We start from the raw sequence: 20610 nt of genomic DNA on the forward strand, positions 1-20610 counted from the left end.
AGGTAATGGTGATTTTTTTCATTCTTTCTTCCTTCCATGTATCTAATTATTTATTCCACAGACATTTATTGAGCGCCTACTATCAGGAAATGAAACAAACACTGGGGATACACAGATCAATAACACAGTCCCTGCTCCAAAAAACTCATAGTCCATTAGAGATAAAATTACATACATAGGTCATTATAATATATGTGGTATCACCCTGAGAGATATATATATCGGTTATCAGGGGAGTACAGGAAAGGAAAGCTTGGTGTTCAACTTTTTTCACCAATTGTTATCTTCTTTTCATTTTTGCTTTTCATACCAGCCAGCTTCAGTTCACTTACAAAAACAAAGGCTTTAAATTTTTAAAAGAACACAAAGGAATTTCATCTCCACAGGAAGAGGCTGTGAATGATAAAGTGAGTTTTAAATGTCAGGCTTATCATCTATTGACATTGTATATTGTTTTCTAAATGTACTTTGCTTTCAATTTTGAACTGTCTAAATAGATTAGAAGATACGCTTATCACTAGATTTCAAAAGTGCCCTGCTTGTCAGATAATCCAACTTCCACTTATGACAGAATATCAATTTCTGTCTTAGAATATGGAATTCGGAAATCAGTCAACAAATTAGTTTGTCTCAATTGGTAGTGATGATTCTAATAACTTTTTAAAAATTCTGTATGTATTTTGAATGAATGGTAGGTGAAAATTACCTGGCAATAATAGTAACAAGGGGTTGTCTTTTTGCTTTAATAGAGGTTTTTCTCTTACTTTGTTTTGGTTAATTCATCAGGCATTTCTGCGCATGCATTAGGTGGAAAATGCTGTGCTTGGTACTCTAGGAGAATACTTTCAAACAGGCCCTGTGCTTAAGGAGCTTATAATACACAATCACAGAAATAGAATTGTGGAAGTGGAAGATCTTATAAATCTAATCTGGTCCAAGAGCCTAATTATCTACTTTAGCTTATCTAATATTTGGTGAACACTTTGTAAGTGCCAAACAGTCTTCAACTTTCTTTGCCTTAAACTCACTTAATCCTCCCAGCAACCCTATAAGCTAATATTGTGGCACACATAAGGATCTTACCCAGGGTCACACATGTAGTAAATAGCAGAATCAACATTTTAATCCATGGAGATGGGTTCATAGCCCATGCTTCCTAATAAACTACACAATAGTCTGAGATGAGGAAAACATGGCTTAGATGACAAGAAAGACTTGCAAGCTCTTTAGTGTTTGAGGCAGAATTAAAACCCAAATCTCCCAAATCTATCAAGTGTTGACTATTTTTCCATGCCAGATTAATAATTCATTATCTTGCACAATGGCAAAAGAGTGAAATTAATATTATTATGATATTTACACATAAAAATAGAGTTAATGGACAGCAAAGGAAATATAATGAGCTGTGTGGTAACACTTTTTTTTTCATACCATCAATATAACTCATTGGTATCTTTTTAAAGGTGGTGAGCATGCCCGTTTAAAGTAGCAGCATTACTGAGTTAGACAACTATATATACTATTCATAACACAGTTTTGACAGTAAGGTCAACAGTGCACAGAAAATGCATGTTACAAAAGAATCAACAATCAATTCAGGCATTAGAAAAGCTCTGATTGAGATGCAAAAGGTTGCAGTAAATCTCTGCTTACAGATCCATGTATTGTAGTATAATGCAAAATGGAAAACCATCTTAAGGGAAATGCCTTTTGAAATCCATTTGAATAAAATCAAGGAATTGTCAGAGCACTTGACATTGCCTGGTATCTAGATTATTATTCGGACAGTGAAGTATATGAGATCTATCCTGTCCTAAGAGGAAAAGGCAAAATATTTCCAGATATTGCCCTATTAAATAGCCTACAGTGTCATATGAAAGTTGACTCATTTCAGTGTATCAAAGATGGATAAAAATACATTCCATGAAATCATTTAAAATTGCTTTTGCCAAAAATGTGAAGATCACAAGGTTTTTTAAGATCACCATGCAAATAAAAAGTCAGTGTAGCTATTGCCTTTGATGCTAAATTACAGTGTGGTTTGCCCACTGAGATATATCCATTCCTCACTGCGAAGGCAAGACTTAAAAGCCTTTTTAAGAGAAACAATTCAGACAAATCAGGAATTAGAATCTAAAGCATATGTAATTTGGGGGACAGACTGTTTAAAGAATTGTTCGCAGATTCTCCAGGGTATGTTCCAGGAAAATAAGAGCATATAAAGTGAAGCTGGAGTGTTTTTATCTTAAAATTTAGAAATTTTTTCCCCTCATTTTGAAGGAATGGGGAAAGGTTGAGAGGAGAAGAATTTGAACAGATGATAAATTGAGGTGCCTCCAGTCTTTTTCCATATATTCACTGAGCTGATGGAGTAAAATAATCTGGTCAGGAGTTCCCACTGTGGTGCAGTGGGTTCTTAACCTGACTGCAGAAGCTTTGGTTAAGAATCTGACTGCAGAGAAGTGGTTTTGATCTCGAGCCAGGTGTGGTGGGTTAAAGGATCCAGTGTTGTGGCAGCTGTGGCATAAGTTGCAACTGTGGCTCAGATTTGATTCCTGGCCAGGAAATGTCCCTATGCAGCAGGTGTGGCTAAAGAAAGAGGGAAAGGAAGGGAAGAGGGAGGGAAGGTGAGGGGAAGAGAGGGAGGGAGGAAGAAAAATCCCATCAGGTACTGAAAGATGAAAATAAGGCCTTACACTATGGAAAATATGAGTACTTTTTGAATAATGAGATTATAAAGGAGTGCTGCCAGTCAGATGAATTCTTGGTGCTTTTGCTAGGAAGGAAGTCTGCAGATTTGAAAATGTGGTTGCAGATATTCCAGTGATGATAATTACTTATTGAAGGTATTATAAATAATGGTCTTCATTTTGGCATCTCTGTTGCCTCCAGGAGATGCTGATTCCTTCTTTGATAGCATTTTCGATACTATCCTTGTTGCAGGCTTAGCAGAGAATGCATTTGCCAGAAGACTCCAAGATGTCCTCATTATTTCAGTGTATTTGGTAGCAGAAAGAACAAACAAGAATGAGGCAGCAGAACTTACAACTTTGCTTCCTTCTTATGTAACTCTTCTATTCTTAGAGGAATTAACCCCACCCAATACAAGACCCTTTTTATCCATCCAAACAAAGTCAAGTCTCCCTGAACTTCTCTGCCAAATTGCCTGTCTCAGACTATCAGGAATTATTGGCTCCCTGTTATGTGCTATTTTCACAGAGGTAAATGTGAACCACTGTATCTTACGATGGATACTTCCTCATTTATTGATTCACCAGGTGTGCAGTGCTCAATTCCAATTTCTCAGGTTTATGCCAAGCCACTTAATAGTAAATATGGACCAAATGTAGCCAATGTTGATGTACTGCATTGAAGGTGACTACAGATTCTGCATAATGTTGTGCCAAGAACATTAAAGAACAGTAGATGGACAAGGACATAGCCCTTGGAAAACCAACATATAAGGAGTAAATTGAGCTAGGAAGTAAAACTGAGAAGAATCACTCAAAGGTAGGAAGAGAACCAGGAGAGTACAGCAAAATAGAAGTCAACCTGAAAGCATTAATAGCATGATTTAGAAAAGCCATCTCCTATCATGCAAATTCTTTGAAATCTCTTGTTATACCATATATTTCCATGTAAATTCTGTATTCTACTTCATATTTTTGATGTAAAATATTTTTCTTGAGTCTTTGCACAAAAATGATGAATGTGAAGGATGTACCATGTTTATCCAATTTTTTTACATATCTTCTGGTTCACCAACAGGATGAAAAGAGAGAATGGGCCGTTAAAACTTTGAGACTTGAGATGATTTTTCAGTGATAGTAACATGGAACGAGAGATGTAGAATCTAGGAAGAAAGGAAAAAAGTGAAAGAATCCAGGACAGGCCAGTATTTTAAGGAAGCTTTCTAGTAAAGTGAATATGAAAGTGATCATGGTATTTTGAGTTAGGATGAAAGAAAGATGTCCTTAAAAGAAAGAAGATGTACTCAAGGAATACCCATTTAAGATTGAGAGTTATTACACAGAATGCTTTGAGGAACTGAATCTCTTGTTTAAAATACATCTTAGAATGGTTCAAAGTATTTCTTAGCTCCAGCTCAAAATCCTATAGCAATAATTACAACTCCTGATTAGATATTTCTACTACAAAGAATGCTAAACACAATCATTTTTAATGATGTACATGTCATTATCTTCAATGAGTTTAAGAATTTTGACAACAAGAACCTTATCTAAATTCGTGGACATGAAGAATGGATGAGACAGATTCCTATTTGTTGTTGTTTTGCCACTCTTGTGGCATTTGGAAATTTCTGCAGGTATCTAACCTGCATCAGAGCAGTGACCCAAGCCACTGCAGTGACAATGGTGGATCCTTAACCTGCTGTGCAACAAGAAAACACCCAGATTGCAATTTTTGAGTACCTACTGTGTAATAAGACTTATGCAAGTTATTTTATAAATATAAATATAAATATTCAAAATCAACCTACAATATAGATATTTTGATACCTATTTTTACATGAATAAATGGATGCTTAGAGAGGTGAGGCAGTAATGCCTACAAATTCTGACACTAGCTAAGTGGAAAAACTGACATTTGATTCTAGTACCATCTGACTCTAAAACTTGTATTTTCCTATGACACCAAGAAAGAGTAGTGGATATCATTCAAGTTCTCTAAAGCCTATTGTGGGAAATATTTAGCTGTTTCTTAGCATGTTATTCTGTTTAGCAGTAGCAATCAGTCTTGTTGAAAAAACTATAACTGCTAAATGCTGATTATTATAGCATTATGCTCAATTCCATACACATGCTATAAGAATGTAAAGCATCTCTCAAAATGTTTAATATACTCCTAATGAGTAACACCTTCAGGGCAATCAGATCATAGAAGGATGAACCCTAGCAAAATACATTTATATCATTCCTCCCTAATTTACTTTCTTTGTCAACTTATTTTGCCAGTAGCACCACCATTCTCAGTGGTCTTCTCATGCTCAGTATTCTAGAATATCTATGATTATCTTTCCTTCTTTGTTTCCTGAGAGTAATCAGTTAAGAACTGTGGTTTCTTTCTGGGCAATACAATCAACTGGACAGTTTCCTTTACTGTCCATTCCCACTAACGATACCCTTATACTCAAAATAATACCTGACTGTTGTTCCCAGTTCCTAACTGTTATTCTTTTAAATTATAAAGGCTTCCATTTTAGTCCTTTTTTTTTTTTTTTGTCTTTTTAGGGCCACAATTGCAGCATATGGAGGTTCCCAGGCTAGGGGTTGAATGGGAGCTACAGCTGCTGGCCACAGCCACATCCACAGCCACAGCCATGCCATATTTGAGCCACGTCTGTGACCCTACACTACAACTCACAGCAATTCCAGATCCCTGACCCACTGAGCGAGGCCAGGGATCAAACCCACATCCTCATGGATACTAGTCAGATTCGTTTCTGCTGCAACACAATGGGAACTCCTGTAGTCCTTTTTTAATTCGATGTACTTTTATACATGTTTCTCTTCTATTATTCTGTGAATTGAGGGTAATAGTCACATGTTATTCCCCCCTACTTTTATTGAAATATAATTAACATGCAACACTGTATAAGTTTAAGGTGTACAAAGTGATGATGTTGCACATCTTATATACACATCCTTTTTAATGATTACCACAATAGGGTTAATTAACACTTATCTAAGTATCTAAGTGCCAATTTCTTGATTGGGTGTTTATAAATATATAGCTTCATGATTGTTGGTATATTTTAGATATTAACTCCTTGTCAGTTGCCTCATTTGCAAATATTTTTTCCCATTCTGTGGGTTGTCTTTTTATTTTGTTTATTATTTCCTTCACTGTGCAAAAGCTTTTAAGTTTAATTAAGTCCCATTTTTTTCCGTTACTCTAGGAGATGCATACCAAAAATTACTGCTGTGATTTATGTCAAAGAGTGTTCTACTAGTGTTTTCCTCTAAGATGCCTTACACTTAGGTCTTTAATCCATTTTTAGTTTATTTTTGTGTTTGGTGTTGGTGTTTTAACTTCATTCTTTTACATGTAGCTATCCAGTTTTCCCAGCACCACTTACTTAAGAGACTGTCTTTTTTTTCCATTGTATATGTTCGCCTCCTTTGTCAAAGATTAATTGATGACAGGTGCATGGGTTTATTTCTGGGCTTTCTATCCTATTCCATTCATTTATATTTCTGTTTTCACATCAGTGCCATACTGTTTTGATGACTGTAACTTTGTAGTATAATCTTAAGTTAGGGAACCTGATTCCTCCATCTCTGTTTTTCTTTCTCAGAATTGCTTTGGCTATTCAGGGTCTTTTGTTTTTCCATACAAATTTTAAAATAGCATACTGTTTTCATTACGATAGCTTTAAAATATAGCTTGAAATCAGGAAGTTATGATTCTTCCTGCTATGTTCTTTCTCAGGATTGCTTTGGCTATTTGGGATCTTCATGGTTCCATGTAAATTTTAGGATTGTTTTTTCTATTTATATCAAAATGCCATTGGAATCTTCATAAGGATAATTTTGAGTCTGTAGATGGCTTTGGGTAGTGTGGACATTTTAGCAATATTAATTCTTCCAACACATTAACACAAGACATCTTTATACTTATTTATATTTTGTTCAATTTCTTTGATCAATACTTGTAGTGTTCAGTGTAGAGATCTTTTACCTCCTTAAATTTTTTCCTAAGTATAAGTATTTTTTATTGATTTTGATGCTATTGTTAATGGGATCATTATCTTCATTTCTTTTTCAGATAATTAATCTCAGTGTATGTTTTTTCCAATTCTGATACCTTTTGTTCTTCTTGCCTAATTACTCTGGCTAGGACTTAGAGTACTATGTTGTATAGGGGTGGTAAAGTGGGCACCCTTGTCTTGTTCCCAGTCTTAGAGGAAAAGCTTAACTTTTCACTGTTGAGTCAGATGTCAGCTTTGGGATTTTCATATATGGCATTTTTATGTTGAGAAAAAATAAATGAATTATAAGGTTTGGCTTAATTATGGGGGCTTAGAAGTCCAGACCCATGATAGCCAATGGTATAGTACCAGTTGGAGTCCAAAAGCCTGAGAAGCAAGCAGAAGGGATAATGGTGTAGATTCCAGTCCAAGTCCAAAAATAGAAGAAGACTGATACCCCAACTTAAAGACAGGCAGAGAGAGAATTCTTTCTTACTCAGACTTGTTTTTTCAATTTAGGTCTTCAGTGGTTGAATGAGGCCCACTCACCTTAGGGAGAGCAATCTACATCACTCGGTTGATCAATTCAAATGTTAATCTCATCAAGAAATACCCTCACATATCGAGAAATAATGCTTAACCAAATATCTGGATACCTTTTGGCCTAGGCTAGTTGACACATAATATTAACCATCACAAAGTGTAAAAAATTTCTAAAACTAGTTGATATTAATGTAGTAAAATCTGTGTTAGTATCCCTTTTACATTCCCAATGCACATTATTTTTATGTCTGTGAGTCTTGTAGGTAATTTTCTATTTCCAATTCAGTCTTTGCTAGGATGCTAAGTTTGTGAAATATCTTTGAGGTGTTAGATATGAGGGAAATACGTGAAACTGTGAAGTGGTATGTCCTTATTGGTCATTTGAAATTATGAAAACAATGTTAATATTAGGACACCCCCAAAGTCTGTTATAGGTTTTTTTCAAGCAAGCTAGCCTGATTACTAATACCTTGTATGTTATGCAGTAAAGTAAACTAAAATTTCCTAACTATCCCAAATATGATGGCCATTTATTTCATTAATATGAATTCCAAGTTCCATTGTTATTTGTAGAAATCCTACCTACAGTGATTCATTATAAGAAATAGAAAACAAGAAGTCACTGTGCTCAGAAAAAGAAATTTCTGCCTGAATTCTCTGAAGTACGGTATCATTGAAATGCAGAATATTCTATTAGTAGATATACATTTGAAAGCTTTCACTCTAAAATTTTAATATGAATCTTTTTCATTTCCATTACTTGTTTCTTTTGTCTTTACTGCAGTTGTATTCCTTATTAAGATTTTTTCAGCTTGGAGAAGATAAATCCAACTTTTTAAATCTCATTAAAGAGGAAAAATGAATCAAACTCCAACTGTAAGCTAATTCATATAGAAGAGATATAGCCAGGTCATTTGCAAATTAGTAAAGGCTAAGTATGTTCAGGGTCATTGAGATTTTTTAAAAACCATTAAGAAATAATGAAAATGTTCTTTTCAGTCAGTTTCATGGGATTTTTAAATTATCAGTGTATTACTGCCAATCTATTTAATTGAAACAATAAGAAGTGTAAGGTAGTAAGCGTCACCAGAAACAAAGTTTTAGTAAAAGCAAGGGTTTTACTTCCCAAACTTCTAGGTGACTGATTCCACTGGGACATTGGACAGCTAATAAGTTAACTTCATGAAACTTCAGAAATATAGCGATGTTAAGTTTGTTTTACAGGATGAAATCATTTTTAGCCTCCTGAAGTAAAGTCCTAGGAAAAGGGGTATGTTGCAAATAACTATGTGATTTAAAGAGACTTTTTTCCCCTTCAAATCTACGAAATGTTTACTGAAGTAAATAAATATACTGAGAGTAAGGAGAGCTGATGCTACTCAAAGTATCATTATTTTCTTGTATTTCATGTGGCCTGTGATCAATTCATTAATTGAGACTAAATATTAATAACTCCACCTGCAAAACAATGATCTGATGATCCGTTTTTTTCCTAGTCTCCTGGGTCTTGGAAAGGAAAACAAGAATGTCAAATGTAATATGGTAGCAAGACCATGGAATAAAAGTTTCCAATAATACCAAATATTCCTATGTATCAGCTAGATATATTTTTTGTCCTGTAAAAATTGTGAATATTAGAGTTATTTGTAAGAACCTGCATTTTTTTTTTCTTTTAGGGCCTCACCTGAGCCATATGGAAGTTCCCAGGCTAGGAGTCTAATCTGAGCTGCAACTGCTGGCCTACGCCACAGCCATAGCAACACAACACCTCACAGCAGTGCCAGATCCTTAACCACTGAGCAAGGCCATGGATCAAACCTGCATCCTCATGGATACTAGTCAGGTTCATAACCCTCTGAGCCATGATGGGAACTCCGAGAACCTGCACTTTTCACTTTAAATTGTGAGCATATTGAGCAAAGGATTTCCAAACTCTATTTGGCATGATGCACTATTTAATAACTAAAAAGTATTTTATATCAGAGTTTTAAGAACAATTTCTCCTTCACTCATACCCCTTTTTAATTCTTTATCCAAGATGCATGATAGCAATGAAGAATGGGACTAAAGAATGTAAATCAAGGCTTTCCAGGCTCTGAATCTGTCGTTGATAAAAGTTTCTGAGATAGAAGAACAAAGATCAAAGAGCTTTTTAAATGATATTGAAGCTTTTGAGGAGTTTCCATTGTGGCTCAGTGGTAACGAACCCAGGTAGTATCCATGAGGACACTGGTTTGATCCCTGGCCTCCCTCAGTGAGTTAAAAGATCCAGCATTGCCATGAGTTGTGGTATAGGTTCCAGATGCAGCTCGGATCTGGCATTGCTGCAGCTGTGGTGTAGATGGGCGGCTACAGTTCTGATTTGATCCCTAGCCTGGGAACGTTCATATGCCATAGATGCAGCCCTAAAAAGATAAATAAATAAATAATATTGAAGCTTTTTAAGTATAGTTGATAACAATGAATCTTATACTGAATTGCTGATCTGTATTAAAATATATTCAGAAAGGGAATGTTTGTCTTTTATTGACTATCAATCAGCCTTTCCACATGGATACAATTGGAATTTTAGCTTTCTATCTTTTTAAATTAAAAAAAAATTACCAGAGGATAAAATCACAGATTGTGAGTAATTGGCTAAAAGGATTTTGGTTTAATTTTCTATGAAAGTAGCATAATTACCAATTGTATTATGAATGGTGTCATCTTTCATTAATCAATGAATCTTTTGCCAATTATAGGCATATCCCCATCTGTCTTAGTCAGTACAGGCTGCTATAACAAATTACCATAGAGTGGGTGGCACAGACAGCAAACATTTGTTTCTCACAGTTGTGCAGGCTGGGAAGTCCAAGATCAAGGTGGTGACAGACTGTTTGGTGAGAGCCTTCTTCCTGGTTTTCAGACGGCCATCTTCTTGTCATGTCCTCATATGGGAGGGGGGGAGAGGGAGGGGGGGATAAAGGGAGGTTATGCAAAGAGTGCAGAAGAGAAAGAAGTTCTCTTATATCTTTCCTTATAAGGACACTAATCCAAATCATGACCTAATTACCTCCCGAAGGGCATCTCCAAGTATTATCACATTACAAATTACTGTTTCAACATATGAATTTTGGGGGCACACAAAGCACCATTCCAACCTCACAACAGGGTTCTCCGGTGGGGGTAAAGGCATTATCAACCATGGGAAAAAAGTTGAAAATAATCATCACTGACCTGTCTGTTTACTAACACTTGCTTCTTCTATACTAAATTTTTATTCCTCTTTTCATTTTTAACCATTGTGTCTTTTCCCAGTGCAACTTTGAAAGCTGAGTCTCCAAAGGCAAAGTGTAAGGAAGAATTTTCCTTACAAATATGGTCAACACAAGTGATAGTAGTGACAAATAAAACATGTTTAATTCTTTGATGTTGAACTTTATGTAAGGGTACTTCAAATATATTCAATTATTTTGCTGCCGTAGACATTTCTTCATATAATTTCAATAATTTCAGGTATATGTGGACTCGTTTTGTGTAAAATTTAATGTAATTCGTCATATGTAAATCACTTTAAAGGCATTAGTAGATGGGGCAAATTAATTTTAATCATTCCCAAGGTTGTGTCATAATTGTTCTATGTGGATCATTTTATTAATACAATATTTTTGTGTTTTAAATATCATTTAAGATTTATTGAGTTTATCGAGATTTTTACCTTCTTATAGTGTGCGTCACATTACACAGCTTGCTGAAAAGCTTAGGTTTAGGGGATATGGCGTATTATAGGTTCTGCTCCTTCCTGATATATATTTTGGCTAGCTTTTAGTTAGAATTTCTTATTAACCAATCTGACACCTGTGGAGCACTAACCATGATTTATTAATATGGTCTTACAACAAAAGTCTTAAAAAATAATCCTTGGGAACCAATTAGGTTTTCTTTGCTTAAAAAATTGTCCCTAGAAAAACACTTTATTTTTTTGTTTACAGCCAAACCAGGTATTATTCTTGAGAGATTTATTTCAGCTATTAAGAAATACTTTTTGTGCTGCATACATTCCTCTAATAGATACTGTGATGGTTAGTTTTCTGTGTCAGCTTGGCTAGGCTCTATTTCCTGGTTATTCAAACACTAATCTAGGTGTCGCTATGTAAGGATTTTGTAGATATGGTTAACCTATACAATTAGTTTATTTTAGCTAAAGGAGATTATCCTCAGTAATGTGGTTGAGGCTCACTCAAACAATTGATGGCTTCCTCTTCCAGGGCACATGACTAGGTTGCATTTCTCAGTCTCCTTGCACTTAGGGGTGGCCATATGAATAATTTATAGCCAGAGGTGCATAGAGGGGAAAAAGAAATGCCCTTTCAAGCTTGACCAATTAAAATATACTATTTTCCATCCTTCATGTTCTTTCCTAATATGCTGTCTGTATATTATCTCCAACGGTGACCTTGGAAATCATCTATTGAAGATTGCAGAGCTGCTAGCAAGGTTCATTCCTGGATATCTGTGTGGAGCAGAAGTCATCCCACCCCCATCACCATGAACAATACATACTGAGTAAAGATATGCACCTCTATTGTGTCAAGCCATTTTAATTTGGGGGTTGGCTTGTTATAGAAATTAGCCTACCTCAGCTAAAAATTACTGTATTCCCATCTTTCTTGCAGCCATCTTACTAGATTGCTAAATGGAAAAATGAAATAGCAATAAGACCAATGGCAATGATTTGGCTATCTATAAGACTAACTGATTTTTAAATTCAAAATATCCAAAGTTTGGCATATAAGATCTTTCATTCAGAATGCTAGTAGAGATTCAGAGAATCTTTTAGAAAAATAGCACTTTGTAAATAGGATGACAAGGATATTTCATTTGAATATTTAAGATAATGGAATAATAGAAAATCAGAGTTATTGTTAACATTAAAGATCATCTGGGTCATGCCCTTAAAGCTAAAGATAGAGAAACTGAGGCAGGAGGAGTGATCAGAGATATTTGAAGCTTGAGAAGGACCCAGGCCACTATTGCTGACTCTAAAGATGCAAGGGGTCCCACCTTAAGAGAATGCAGGTGGTCTCTGAAAGACCAAAGCAACCCCTGACTAACAGCCAGCAAGGCAATGAAAACAGTGCTACAGCCACATGGAACTGGATCTAGCCAACAACTAAAGTCAGCGTGTGATTTTCCCCTAAAGCCTTCAGAAAAGAGCATACACCACTTGAAACCTTGATTTCTGCCTATGAAATCTGGAGCAGAGAAACCAGGCAAGCCCACCCAGATTTTGACTTGCAGAATTCTCATACATTTCTCATTGCAGAAATGAGATAATACATTTGTGTCATTTTAAACCACTGCATTTTTTGGTTATTCGTTACACAGCAATAGAAAACTAATAGCTATTTAATTTTTCTTGCCTCGATTATCTCTTTGATAAAAATGCCTTATATTCCAGATTTATTTAAGAATTATGAAACAGGTGGAATTTTACTTAAAACAGAGTCCTGTGATATAATAGGATAAGAAAAGATCTCTGAAATTTAATCAGGATATTTTCCATTTGACAAGAATATAAATATCTCAAATACCTCTTTACACCATCCTTTCCTTCTCTAGCCTCAATCTTCCTCTTATCTAATCATAAGAATAATATGATAAGGACTAGCTTGTAGGAGAGAGATTTTTCTATTGATCCTAGAATTCAGAAAATAAATTATGTAATGACTATTATCCAATTATACCTAAGGCTGAAAACGTATTCTCATTAAATTAAATGAAAATTTTATTTTCACATCTGTGAGTAGGATATAGCATGTATTTTGAATGTATTATATTAATTTCCTTTCACTTATGGTATAATTAATTGGCTGGTCATTGGGCTGGTGAAAGAAGGTCCCCAAAGATGAAGTATGGTAGAAGGAAATTCAGAAGTGAAAAGAAAAATGATTGCACCTTTCACTTCCTGGGAATTGGAATAGCAAAATAAGCTTCACAGAACAGTAACAATGAGAAAATATGAAGGCTACTTTCAACCAGAAAACACAGATACTTTCTTACCTTGGAGCTACCTATATCTCCTGTTAATTTTGGGAAAAACATTTCCCCTACTCCTAAATCTCTGTAGTATAAAACTATCTTTCTTAACCATAAGTTCAAATTCTAATGAATCATATTATATCTGTCACTTCTTGTAACATTATTCTGCAGCTTTGTGTCTCTTTATTGGAACTTTTATTACCTGTCACAGCTGTCACACAGATCACATAGCCTAATTCCCAGCTCGAAATTATCAGGAGCTTCATTTTGGAATTGTGATTATTTGAATCACCTTTGGTGGCCATTATAGATATTTGGATTTACACGTATAGTCTGGTCTATTTGATTTTTGTCCAATTAAATGTGCTCTTTTTGTATTGTTATGATGCTGTCAGCTGCATAAAGTATTCCTGTGTGCAATGGCTGATATTGCACAAGAAGAGTATTGCTTTTCTGGTATGTGAATAAATTTCATGACCTACTTGAGTCTGTTATTTTTGTAATTGCCCTGGTTGCTTTCAGCAACATCTGCCTTTAAAATTTCAATCCACAGAAAAGTGTCCTTCCATGATGGAAATTTGGCCAGGGTATTCTGCATTGGACAGTTTTATTATTTTCTAGTGTTCTACTAAAGTGGATTTGTGTCATCTGGCCTATTGGTGAACTTCACGGCTTTTATAAGTATTGCTTCAAGAGACCTGGACTGGTCCTAGAACCACTGTTAATTGACTCTGTGATTTTAAAGTATTCGGTTAGCCTCTCTGTGTTTGTTTTCTCATCTGGAATATAGAAGTGAAACTATTTCCCACATGCATTGGCCTTAAAACTGTTATTGATTTTCTCTGGCAGTGCAAAAGTATTTCATGCAGTCTATTTCTCTGAAAGAGAATGAGGGAGAAACTTGACTGACTTGTACCATATTCAGCAAACTCTTCCCTTGTCTCTCAAATTCACAGTAATAATGTACTGGTCACCAGCAAGCATTAGGAATTGCAAAAGTAACAAAAACAGAGCCCATAATTCAATTTCATTCATAGCTGACAATAACCATAAGACAACCTGGGAAACCCGTATGATTCCAGGCATTGAGTAAACTTCCCATGGACAACTGGCTTCTTCATTATGGATTTGAAAAATATACATATATAAGGGTAATTCAGGGCCACTAGGCAAATGACCAGATAATATTTTGTGCATAGTATAATAATGACTAATACTTGAAATTTAAGGAAAGAAATCAAACTATGTATCTAGTGAACTTCTCAGAAATGCAAATAACTAGATAAGAATGTTCACTTATGTGGTTCTTAAAAAAACAAGAAATTTATTTTCCATTGATTTTTTTTATAAAAAACAAGGATGCCTGGAATAAATAAATAAGGATACATTAAGCAAAAATTTTCAGGAACCACTATGTAATGAACTTGGTATACTGCTGTATAATATTGGGATCCAGAAATGGAAGACTTAGGTGGTACTTTGGCTAGAAAGGTAAGATTGTTAAAGAGAATTTCATAAACACACACACACACAAACCTAGAGAACAATATGAGATAATATATAATGTTGTGATTGATGACTTAGCATTTTAGTAAAGAGGTTACTTTTAGCTTCCATTAAGGAAAATAAAATTTCTTAACCAAGAATCCAAGACCCCTCACAGCATGACTTTAACTTGCTCTCCTAGTCTTGGCCACCTCTATCTACTGCACACCCTATACTCTCTAGTCACCTTCCATATACATGAATTTTATGGTTTCCTGAGTTTTTCATTGTTTCTCTTTAAAAGGAATACACTTCTCTGACTGGTAAAGTTCTACTTCCATGCAAGACTCGTCTTTTACATTTCCCTTCTCTATAAGTTATTTAACCATGTTGTATTATTTTTTCCATTCTACTTTAGTACTTATAATACTTAGAATTATTTACATTTCTGTTTATAAGTCCAGGGCAGGTATAATACGTTATTATTCTCTATAGCACCAAACTCAGAATAACGCTTGACTTATAGTTGGTGCTTAATAAACATTTGTTATTCCATTCCAATAAACATTTGTTTATCCATTTGATTTATATATATATAAATATGTAAACATATATAAGTTTGGAAAGATACAAAACAATTGCTGGGAGCTCCCATTGTGGCTAAGAGGGTTAAGAACCTAATATCCATGAGGATGTGGGTTTGATCTCTGGCCTTGTTCAGTGGGTTAAGGATTTGGTGTTGTAGCAAGCTGTGATGTAAATCACAGATGCAGCTCAGATCTGGCATTTCTGTGGCTGTGGTGTAGGCTGGCAGCTGCAGCTCTGATTCAGTCCCTAGGCTGGGAACTTCCACATGCCACAGGAGTGGCCCTAAAAAGAAAAAAAAAAAGAATCAATTGATGAATGAAACTTTCATATCTACCTGAGGAGTTTTGGATGTCTCGTACAAAAATGGGGAGCCATAATAGGTTTTTAAACAGAGAGGTAGAATAATCAAAGCATTTTTGCTGGGAGATGATTCTGGATGTGGTACAAAAGGACAGAAGGAGGGAGATTATCTCTAAGGAACTAAAGATCTAACAGTAGGATATACTGTAGCAAGACCCACATACAACTTAGGGAGGTTTTACATCTGTACATTGAATCACTTTTTATATTTCTTAAATTTTTTATTTAGAAATAATTTTGGGGAGTTCCTGTCTGGATCGGTGGGTTAAGGATTTGGCACTGTAACTGTAGTGGCTTGGGCCACTGCTGTGGCATGGTTTTGATCCCTTGGCCCAGGAACTTCTGTATGCTGTGGGTGCATCCAAGAAAAAAAAAAAAAAAAAAAAAAAAAGAAAGAATTTTTGGTTTACAGAAAAATTGTAAGAGAGTACAGAGAGTTTATTTATACCTCTCACCCAATTTCTCCCATTATGAACATCTTACCTGTTCATAATGAATTTGTCAAGACTAAGGAACCAAAATTGCTACATTGCTACTAACAAAATTTCATACTTAATTTGTAATTCACTAGGTTTTCCAGTAGGGTCCTCTTTCTGTTCCAACATCCAATCCAGGGTGTCACCTTGCATTTAGATAGCATGTCTTCCCAGTTTCCTTTGGTCTGTGACTTTTTAAAGTCTTTATGTGATTTTCATGACCTTGAACATCTGTAGGAGTATTGACCAAGTATCTTGTAGACTGTCCCCTGATCTGAGTTTTGCATTTTTCTTATCATTAGACTTGAGTTCTAGATTTCCAGGAAGAATACCACAGAGATGAAGCTGCCTTTCTCATCACATCTATCAAAGTTTATAAGATATTCATATGTTATCACTGGTGATGTTAACTTGCATCATTTGCTTAATGTAGTGTTTCCTAGGTTTATTTATAGAGTTACTATTTTTCCTTTCCCTACATTATTCTTTAAAAGTAAGCCATTAATTCCAGCCTATCCTAAGGGAATTGGGGAAAGATTAAATTCTACCTCCTTGAGAGGGGAGCATGTACATATATTATTTGGAATTTCTTTGTAAGAAGGATTCTTCTCTACTCACTTTATTTATTCAATGATATTAATATCAATATGTACTCGTGTGTTTATTTCATACTTTGAGTTATAATCCAATCATACTTGATTTTATTTCTCAAATTATTCCATCTTTTCCCATTGGGGGATTTTCAGTTCATTACAGTATTCTTTTTTTTTTTTTTTCCCCATCTTTTTTTTTTTTTTTTTTTTTTTGTCTTTTTGCTATTTTTGGGGGCCACTCCCATGGCATATGGAGGTTCCCAGGCTAGGGGTCTAATCGGAGCTGTAGCCACTGGCCTACGCCAGAGCCACAGCAACGCTGGATCCGAGCCGCGTCTGCAACCTACACCACAGCTCACGGCAATGCCGGATCGTTAACCCACTGAGCAGGGGCAGGGATCGAACCCGCAACCTCATGGTTCCTAGTCAGATTCGTTAACCACTGCGCCACGACGGGAACTCCTACAGTATTCTTTTGATATATTCCCATCACTGGGAATTTTTCTTGGGGAAAGAGGGCACACTTTTGTAATTTCTGGCTATATAAGACGTCCCAGGTTTATTTTGTATATTCCTCATTCCAGCCCTGGTATCAGTCATTTTTCCAAAAAGCCCCAGTGCATTTTTTTTTAATTTGGAATATAGTTGATTTACAACGTTGTACTCATTTCAGGTATACAGCAAAGTAAATTGGTTATACATATATCCATTCTTTCTCAGATTCTTTTCCCATGTAGGTTATTACAGAATATCAAGTAAATTTCCCTGTGCTATACACTAGGTCCTTGTTTGTTATCAGTTTTATATATAGTAGTGTATATGCTAATCCCAAACTCCTAATTATCCTCCATAAATTTGATTTTGAAGTCTGTGAGTCTGTTTCTGTTTTGTAAATAAGTTCATTTCTATCATTTTATTAGATTCCATGTAAAAGTTACATATGATAGTTGTCTTTGTCTGACTTACTTCCCTTAGTAAGATAAATTGTAGGTTCATCCATGTTGCAGAAAATGGCATTATTTCATTCTTTTCTATGACTGAGTAATATTCCATTGTATATATGTACCACATCTTTTCAATCCATTCCTGTCAATGGACTTCCATGTATTGGCTTCCATGTATTGGCTATTGTAAATGGTTCTGCAATGAACTTTGGGGTGCATGTATCTTTTTGAAATATGGTTTTCTCTGGATATATGACCAGGAGTGTGATTGCTGGATCATATTGTAGTTCTATTTTTAGTTTTTTAAAGGCACCTCCATACTGTTTTCCATAATGATCGTATCAATTAACATTCCCTCGAATAGTATAGGATTTCTTTTTCTCCACACCCTCTCCAACATTTATTGTTTGTATACTTTTTAATGATGGCCATTCTGACTGGTGTGAAGTGATACCTCATTGTAGTTTTGATATGCATGTCTCTAATAATTAGTGATGTTGAACATGTTTTCATGTTCTTTTTGTCCATCTGTCTCTTCTCTTTGGAGAAATGTCTGTTTAGGTCTTCCACCCATTTTTGATTGGGTTGTTTATTTGTTTATGTTGATATTGAGTTGCATGAATTGTTTGTATATTTTGGATATTAATACCTGGTTGGTTGCTTAATTCACAAAGATTTTCTCCTATTCTGTGGGTTGTCTTTTCATTTTTGTTTTTGGTTTTTTTATGGTTTCCACACTGTGAAAAAGCTCTGGTGCCTTTTATTAGAGGATGGTGTTTACAGGCCAAAATCTGGGCACTGGCTATGATTGTTGCTACTGGAGTTTTATTGTTTCTAAGCCCTTTCAGTGGACAGACCAAGGAAATATATGCATGTATACTAAACTATGTACATAAACATTATTAATGCCATTAATGTACATAAATATTTCTTTACACATTTTTATCTATATTAAGCAAATTATAAGTTTGTGGAGATGTCTCCAACTCTAATCTGATATCACATGGTTCATTCTAGTCCTCTTCTTTTGCTTATCTGTAACTCCAACATTAAGAAACATGGCTGAAACTATTTACCATATATTTACTTATTTGCTTAGTAGCAATATACATATATTTACTTACATGCTCAATATCAATATACATAGAAAACAGTTTCAAAATTGTTAAATTGTGCCCTCACTAGAAATACATTTACCAACTAGAGTGGTATTTATAAACAGTAACTTTTGTCTTTAGTTTACATGTTCCACTCAAAACATTGTTTTTCCAAAATTATTTAGGTCAGTTTGTTTTCCCCATCTCCTTCAGTGTCATGATATTAACATTTGTAATAGAGATAGATTTATTTGTCACAGTCTGCATTCCATCCTGAGATGGCTCAGCATCCTGATTGATTTTTTCATTTGCACACATTAAAATTCACTGTAATGTACAGTTCTATAGGTTTTGACAAATGAAAGTGAACATGTATCCACCCTTGAATACGGTATAGTTTCTTCATTCTAAAATTAAAGAACATTTCTTTCACCCCAAAATCCCCTGTGAATCCTCTTTTTTGTCAATTACTCCTTGAACCCATGGCAAGCATTGATTTGTTTTCCTTCCACATATTATATTCTAATGAAATATTTTTTGTTGTTGTTATTTGTTTCTTTTTTTAATTTATTTTTTCCCACTGTACAGCATTGTGTCCAAGTTACACTTACATGTATACATTTTTTTCCCACCCTTTGTTCTGTTGCAACATGAGTATCTAGACATAGTTCTCAGTGATACTCAGCAGGATCTCATTGTAAATTCATTCCAAGTTGTATCCAATAACCCCAGGCTCCCGATTCCTCCCACTCCCTCCCTCTCCCCCTGGGCAGCCACAAGTCTCTTCTCCAAGTCCATGATTTTCTTTTCTGAGGAGATGTTCACTTGTGCTGTATATTAGATTCCAGTTATAAGTGATATCATATGGTATTTGTCTTTCCCTTTCTGACTTATTTCACTCAGTATGAGAGTCTCTAGTTCCATCCATGTTGCTGCAAGTGGCATTATGTCCTTCTCTTTTATGGCTGAGTAGTATTCCATTGTGTATATACACCACATCTTCCTAATACAATCATCTCTCAATGGACATTTGAGTTGTTTCCATGTCTTGGCTATTGAATAGTGCTGCAAAGAACATGTGGGTGCATGTGTCTTTTTCAAGGAAAGTTTTGTCCAGATATATGCCCAAGAGTGGGATTGCAGGGTCATATGGAAGTTCTATGTATAGATTTCTAAGGTATCTCCAAACTATTCTCCATAGTGGCTGCACCAGTTTACATTCCCACCAACAGTGCAGGAGGGTTCCCTTTTCTCCACATCCCCTCCAGCACTTGTTATTTGTGGATTTATTAATGATGGCCATTCTGACTGGTGTGAAGTGGTATCTCATGGTAATTTTTATTTGCATTTCTCTAATAATCAGGGATGTTGAGCATTTTTTCATGTGCTTGCTGGCCATCTCTATATCTTCCTTGGAGAAATGTCTATTCAGGTCTTTTGCCCATTTTTCCATTGGGTGATCGGCTTTTTTGCTGTTGAGTTGTATAAGTTGCTTATTTATTCTAGTGATTAAGCCGTTGTCTGTTGCATCATTTGAAACTAATTTTGAGCTACTTGATTGTTGCTGTTGTCTCTACCATGTGAATATAAGTTCTGTGAGGGCAAGAACCATGAGTATTGTTAATCACTCTATGTCTTTTGATTAGGAAAATGCATTGCACATTACAGGTGCTTAATAAGTATATGTTGAACAAACAAATGATGGTGAAATAAGGAAGAAGAGTGGATTTATTTATTTTAAACCTTATAATGCTTTTTGATGGGAGAGAGACTCTAGTAGGCATTAGATAT

The 20610-nt window shown here is 35.2% G+C and overlaps 1 long non-coding RNA gene across 3 annotated transcripts in view; it reads right to left on the reverse strand.

Annotated features, from left to right (window-relative positions):
• The window catches only part of LOC146394753 (uncharacterized), a 617916-nt gene that overhangs the window by 38498 nt on the left and 558808 nt on the right, over window positions 1–20610 (reverse strand). Inside the window, exon 4 of one of the 3 annotated variants that reach the window (XR_014835547.1) lies at window positions 10045–10182. The exons of the other annotated variants lie outside the window; for them this stretch is intronic. This is a non-coding gene — a long non-coding RNA (uncharacterized LOC146394753). The remainder of the gene's footprint in view (window positions 1–10044; window positions 10183–20610) is intronic. 3 annotated transcript variants of the gene reach the window in all.

The sequence above is a fragment of the Sus scrofa genome, chromosome X (assembly GCF_054392235.1).
Source record: "Sus scrofa isolate SSC_HxYL_T2T_F1_AM1 chromosome X, Sscrofa_HxYL_maternal_Yorkshire_Landrace_v2.0, whole genome shotgun sequence".
Lineage (NCBI taxonomy): Eukaryota > Metazoa > Chordata > Mammalia > Artiodactyla > Suidae > Sus > Sus scrofa.